The following is a 7763-nucleotide window of genomic DNA, read 5'->3' as shown; positions in this document are numbered from 1 at the left end:
ACTGATTGGATCGGTTTTGTAAAGATGCCGGTTTGTAGAAAATACCTCAGAGGTGCGACTTGACTTCAAGAAAATCTGAATGACGTGTGGTGATACTACCAAAGTAGCCTTGCAGTGATTAAGTGGGTTATGAATTGGAGAAGCCAAATATCACTCGCTCAAGCCATAAACAAGCAAAGTTGTTTGATTGGTCCAATAAACCGACCAATAGGCGTGACAGGATTAGCGAATGAGGTAAAGTTTTAGTTTCATGAATGCCCACAGACTTCAGCAATTCAAAGGGGAGTGTGAGTGTCCTAATCCATGTCGCAAATTACACATTGTTATAAGAGAGCTGTGACTTTTCCTTTGTTCATTGGCGGTTTGATTGTCGGTTCGCTGCCTGCAAGCCAAACAATACCCTTCAGTTTGCCCTTGTACCACCTTCCTAAGATCGACAAGGAACAAAAGGAGTAGAGGAACAATACAGTCGATTATTACAGAACCTGATTCTATTTTCAGATCCTGGATACTATCTCGATATGATCTCTTAATTAGCGCAGATTTTGATTTGATTCAGCATCACGTTGATTCATGCTTTAGGTTGAATTAAAATTGTCAGAAAATGGCAAATAGTTGTTGAAATTTGATGTATATCGTTTAAGTGTAACGGTAATTTTGCACGTATAAGTAAATCCGACTTCGGCATCGCTAGGAATTTATGACTAACAGTCAGATTCAATCACCAAATAATTCATCTCTGAAAACCTTTATGAAGTGCAAAACCAAATTCTCGCCCATGCTCAAGATGACTCTGGTGAGTGCAGTAAAAATCAAACCAAAAAAGACACAGTGAAATTGTCATTAAATACAACCTCATTCACGGTCATTTAAAAAAAAAACAACAGAGAAAATGAATATAGTCGAAGTTTGACTAATTTGCATGGGGTACTAACATCATCAACTCTTTTGCCCTAAAAACATAAACGAGAAACAATGTGTTGTCAAAACACATTTAATTCCTGTCCGATTCATTCAATGTTCTTGACTTTTTTTTCTTTTATTTTGGTGGTACAACATGTTTTTTGTTTTTGTTTTTGTTTTTGTTTTTGTTTTTTGTTTGTTTTGTTTTGTTTTGTTCTGTTCTGTTCTTTTTTTTTTTGGGGGGGGGGGGGTATTCTATGTTCCCGGGGCACCTGGTCACCGCAAATGTCGAGCAGAGTAAAGTAATTGGTCCACACTTTAACATCAATCTCAAGCTGTAATTTGCTGAATATAGTCAGGCGTCGATGTCGCTTGGTAGGAACGGACTTTAAAGTGTGACACTGATCTCTGTGTATACTATCAATAGTTTATACCGGGTGTCCCAAAAAAAGCGGAACGGTGGATTTTCAGTACCTTGCATTCTAAAAGTGATATATTTTTTGACATCATTAGAAAGAACATCTTCCGCAGAAGACCATGATACCAAAATCATTAAATTTGGTTGTTCTACGCCAATTTCTATAAATGCAGTCATTTTCAATTTTTTGCGACTTATGAGATAATAATTTGGGTGCGACACGCGTTCCATACGGTGAATTGTGTAAGCTCGTTGATCCATGTCAGCAAAAGATAACGCTTTCATATTGGGAGCGCGCACACACACACACACACACACACACACACTGTTTTTTCCTGGCCTGTGCCCAATGTGAAAGCTGTATCTTTTGTTGACATGGATCACCGAGCTTACACAATATTCACCGTATGGATCGCTTGTCGCACTCAAATTATTATCTAATAAGTCGCAAAAATCCGGCGAAATTTGACAATGACTGCATTTTCAGAATTGGCGTAGAATAAAAAGTACTGAACCAAATTTAATAATTTTGAATTAGCTATGTTGGAAAGTCGTTAGAGACTTTAGTATAAGGCATGTAAGGTGAGAACTTCTGATGTGTGCAGCCAAGTGAAATGTTTATATTTTTTGATTCCCCGTATGACCAGATGTCCTAGGTAAGTTCACCTGTTTCCATGCAGAAAAAGTCTGACAGGTCAAACCAAAAGACGAATGAGATTGGGTAATAACGGCACAGATTGGGACGCAGCTCCGTGTCATAACTGATCTATCTGTCACTTGGGTTCTTTCACTGACTGATGTAGTTCCACTTGTCAGGTATAGACTAAAAGGATGAGAAGCTTGCGGCAATTAAACTGACCCACGAAGCAATACACTGAGACAATGGTTTACTTCCAACGAGATTACACTAATCTCTTTGCTTTCTTTTCACTCGAAACGTGCGCCCTGGTTGTTATGATCCTATTATAATCCCTAATCACGCGTTTGCCTTTGTTTAAGACAGGATGCAAAAAAATCTAGGAGCAGATCGTATAGAATTAATTTCGCTCTTTGACCAACCCACACAGAAGAAAGTTCTATCCTATCAATGAGTTGAGATCAAAGTTTCGCCGAAGATTATTTTGGCGTAAAGTATCCCTGTCAATCCTGGCCTTAAGGGCTTTTTACACTTGTAAATTTTTGCTTAGCCCCGGACTATCGGTGGGGCTAAGGGGGGGCCTTAGCCCCACCGTTGGTACGGGACTATCCTTAGCCCACTTTCTGTTTACACTCGTTTTTGCCAAAGTGGGCTAGCCCCACCGATAGTACGGTACTATCTGGCCCTGCAAAATAGCAGGGGTTAGCACCGCAATTGCGGTGCCAAGCAAGTGAGTGTAAACAGAACGAAAAAATAATCCTGGGCTAAGCGACGGAGACGAAGTCCGACCCTCACTGACCAATCAGAAACGAGGCAATCAAGTGCTGCCGGTGCGTGCGTGTACGTGTACAGTACACAGCGTAATTATGAATATTCATGTGGTCTGGAAAGTCCGGGGCTAAGAAATACGAGTGTAAAAAGGTCAGTTTTCTCCTTAGCCCCGGACAAGAGATAGTACGGGACTAATTGGCGAGTGTAAAAAGCTGAAAAAATTGGTACGGGACTAACGATAGTCCTGGGTCAGAGAAAGTCCGGGGTTAAGAAACACAAGTGTAAAAAGCCCTATAGAGTGTCAATCGTGTTATCTTTCCATCAGTCAAGTTGAATAGTTCTGATAGTGCTAGACACAGGTTATGTTCAATTACTGTACAGAGAGGATGGGTCATCATCTCCTATACAATTGATGTTCATATAGGTCCCAAGTATCGGTGTGCGCATGTAAGCATATCATATATGCATTTGGCTATGTACGTAAAATTATATCAACGGATCATGTATGTAAGCTTGTATGTATAAACCTGCTTTTTGATAAGAGAGAAAATATAAATGGGATGAAGTGAAAACTTTTATATCTGACAGATGTCTGATAGATGGAAGGGTGAGATTCATGATTATGTAAAATTACATAAAAAATGAATCAAACATAGCCTCGTGATAAAAGTAATAAGACGTGTTTCACCCAGAGCACACACTAATGGGGTCCTCACGCACAAATGAATTGACAAACCAGCAACCCTTGAGAATAAGAAGGCGAAATGAAAACTTCACCTAGTACTACTGTGATTCAAGAAAAAAAGATTACAGCAACTCTTTGAAACTCTATGATCCGTATTCTGCGCTATCACTTAATTTATAACACATTAACAATTAAATAATATCTGTATAGCTTCTAACGGAAATGTATTTGTTTGTAATGATGCCATAACGACTTGACATCTGTTCAGGTTTTGCAAGAAAGCGTTGGGTCACTCTGATTTAGCCAGAAGGGAATGATCTTAGTTTGAAAAACCAGCTTTGGGGACAAGATTTGTGTCGTTATTCGTCGACCTGTATAAGTATGATTATTATCCGCAATATAAGTAGCTGGCATATTGCATTGAAATGATGCATTGCCTTGGCTGTGAACATGTAGAAAGAATTTTGTGAGTCCATTTCAGTGTGGAGATTGGTGTGTGTCCGAATGCAGTGAGCAGAGGTCTATTAACAACAGGAAAAACTTTAATATTTCATACGACCTTTCCAAGCATAAGAAGGCTAAACACTTCATTTGCTTTCTTTGATCTCTTCCGTCCTCCTTTAATGAATCTCTCTCTCTCATTCTCTCTCTCTCTCTCTCTCTCTCTCTCTCTCTCTCTATATATATATATATATATATATATATATATATATATATATATACATATTCATATGAAAGTGTGTATGGGCGATATGTTTGTGTGTATGCAACGGCGTAAATCCGATGGTCACCATCACCACGATTACAAGCCCATAACCGGACTGGCGCAGCCTTGGGGGGGAGCTTGGTGCCCCCCCCCCCCCACACGCACACTTTACAGGGATCGGATGTCCCACTCTTTTGCATGAAATATAAAGTGGGAGGAAAGTGGCAGCAAAAATATGAGGACTTTTTGTTCTTGTTGTTGCTTTTTTTTTTGCTTGTGAGATGACTTGCGGCGGAAAATCAGACCTTAAAGGGGAAGGCTAGTAACCGATCAGTGGGAATCAGTGGAAATGCTGGGAGATGATTGTTCCAATCCTTATGGGATTCATTCAAGAGTTCATTGTAAATCTGTTGTTGTGTGAAAATGATTTGCTTCAGAATGGTCTCATATTCAAGTAATGTGCAGTTTAATGCTTCCAGGTTAGCGTCCCTGGTCAGTGACGGAGCATTAATCTGCACATTACTTGAATATGAGACCGTTCAGAAGCAAATCATTTTCACACAACGATAGATATACAATGAACTCTAGAATGAATCCCATAAGGATTGGAACAATCATCTCCCAGCATTTCCACTGATTCCCACTGATCAGTTACTAGCCTTCCCCTTTAAAGTATGAAGGCATGTTTTGTTTTTGAAATATGAGAGGGAGCGGAGCGACCGAACGGGGGGAGGGTGTGTGTGTGTGGGGGGGTGTATCCCTTTCCCACACGAGGAAGATTTTGCATTTTCAGACCTGAAATTCAGCGATCTGGTGCACACTTTTGGTGAAATTTTTGTTTTTGTTTTCTTTAAAAAATCAATAGAAAATGAAATATTCACAATATATCATTGAATGACTAAATCGTGGTATTTCAGCTCTTGCTCCGATTGTGCGACATCACTGCGAAGGCCTATCACCGGCGTAGACAGGATTTGATCCTATAGGGGGAGCGGTTATGAGATCGTGAGGGAGTGAAGCAAGCGAGGGGGGGGGGTAGGGTATGGTAGGGGGTTTCCCCCTCCCACGGCGACATCTTTTTACATTGAAAATTTTGACATTTTACAGTCCAAAAACTGCCGTTTGTAGCTATATTCTTCGCTTTGGAAATTAAGGGGGGCCGCACCGGGCGCAACTGCTGTGAATCACTGGCAGCAACATCAGGAGAATGGTACAGCGATTAAATGCGAGCGAGCTTGAAAATTTTGACATTTTACAGTCCAAGAACTGCCGTTTTTGGCTGTATTTTTTCACTTTGGAAATTAAGGGGGGCGCACCGGGTGCAACTGCTGGCAGTTACTGGCAGCAACATCAGGGGGATGGCATAACGATTAAATGCGAGCGAGCAAAGCGAGTGAGCTTGAAAAATTTGACTTTTTACAGTCCTAAAACTGTCGTTTGTATATAGCTATATTTTTCGATTTGAAAATTAAGGGGGCGCACCGGGCACAACTGCTGGCACTTACTGGCAGCATGCAACATCAGGAGAATGGCATAACGATTGAATGCGAGCGAGCAAAGCGAGCGAGTTTGAAAATTTAGACATTTTACGGTCCCCAAAGTGCCGTTTGTGGCTGTATTTTTTCGCTTTAGAAATTAAGGGGGGAGCACACCGGGCGCAACTGCCGGCAATTACTGGCAGCAACATCAGGAGAATGGCATAACGATTAAATGCGAGCGAGCGAAGCGAGTGAGCTTGAAAATTTTGATATTTTATAGTCCCCCAAAGTGTTGTTTGTGGCTGTATTTTTTCACTTTGGAAATTAAAGGGGCGCACCGGGCGAAAACTGCTGGCAGTTACTGGCAGCAACATCAGGAGAATGGCATAATGATTAAATGCGAGCGAGCAAAGCGAGTGAGCTTGAAAATTTTGACATTTTACAGTCCCCCAAACTGTCGTTTGTGGCTGTATTTTTTCGCTTTGGAAATTAAGGAGGCGCACCGGGCGAAAACTACTGGCAATTACTAGCAGCAACATCAGGAGAATTGCATAATTATTAAATGCGAGCGAGCGAAGCGAGCGAGCTTCAAAATTTTGACATTTTACAGTCCCAAAACTACCTTTTGTAGCTATATTTTTCGCTTTGGAAATTAAGGGGAACGCATCGGGCGAAAACTGCTGGCAGTTACTGGCTGCAACATCAGGAGAATGGCGTAATGATTAAATGCGAGCGAGCGAAGCGAGCGAGCTTCAAAATTTTGACATTTTAGTCCCCAAACTGCCGTTTACATTTTTCCCTTTGGAAATTAAGGGGGCACACCGGGCGCAACTGCTGTCAGTCACTGGCAACAACATCAGGAGAATGGCATAGCGATTAAATGCGAGCGAGCGGAGCGAGCGAGCTTTAAAATTTTGATATTTTACACTCAAAAAACTGCCGTTTGTAGCTATATTTTTCGCTTTTGTTTGTCCCACTTTTATGGGAGAACCATCTCCCCCCCCCCCCCATCGATGCCTCTGTATATGAGGGTGCTTTTGTTAAGTGAAAGATCTGCTGCACACGCAGATTAGGAAAATATACGTCAATCTCAAAAGTGTACAAAGTCTATCGAAAGGAATCCTGTATAGCAGAGCTTTTGCATGTTTATGATTGCAATACAACGATCTGGTGCATAGTTCTGGCGATATTCGGACAATTTTCCATTAAGAAAGTTCGAGATTTATCCTCATCTCGGGAATTGCTTTGGGGATAAATGATTTGTCTGCCTAAACACTTCCGTAGGGGCGCCGGTCAAATGCCCCCCCCCCCCCCCCCCCCCGAGATAGATTCGACGCCCCTGATCTTCCCTGGGTATGCCCATAGATGTATCCTGACTGAGTCACCAGTCACTGTCGTTTCTCAGGAATGATTCAGGAAATGGAGGGGGTTCAATTACGGCGATATAGTTTTTGTTATTGTTTGTTTGTTTGTTTTCGTACATATTTTGCAGATGGTCCCCGGTTACTCGCGTCATAGCATGTTTACATGTAGGCCTATATTATTTGACGTTGTCAACGTCTGAGCTATACCTTACAGTGTATGTCGATGTTACTTTCTTCGCGAGCGAGCGAAGCGAGCGAGCGCTTGAGAAAATTATGTATACATTTTCCTACAAAATAGAATACTGTTCAGCTCTGTTAGCTGTTAGCCCATGTGTGTATGTGTGAATGCCGTTTCATTCTATCATCCTGTTGCATAGATTGCATAATATTTATTTGAAGGAAAACTATAAAAGCACTCAAAACACGCCAGATACACTGACATTCATAATACAGATGAAGTATATGATATGTATACACAAAACACGCACACACACACACACACACACACACACACATATATATATATATATATACATATATATATACAAGCAATACAAATGCATCAAGAAACACGTGCGTGCTAATTACACAACAAATACTCCTCAATGAAAAAGTATATTGTTCAAGAAGTTGATTTGGTAATAGACATTTATTTACAACCATAATTCAAAATTTTGCTTCACATCATAATGATAACGTCACAGAACAGGTTTCACAACGACTCGTCACGACGAATGTCCAGGATCAAGGTGGTATGACATTAGGATCGTTATGAAGAATATAAGCGATGGGCTGTGGTAA

This window comes from Diadema antillarum, unplaced genomic scaffold (genome assembly GCF_040938485.1).
Source record: "Diadema antillarum isolate AM-2024a unplaced genomic scaffold, OU_Dant_1.0 scf00000084, whole genome shotgun sequence".
Taxonomy (NCBI): Eukaryota; Metazoa; Echinodermata; class Echinoidea; order Diadematoida; family Diadematidae; genus Diadema; species Diadema antillarum.
The sequence above is the reverse complement of the archived record's forward strand: the minus strand, read 5'-3'. Positions refer to the sequence as shown.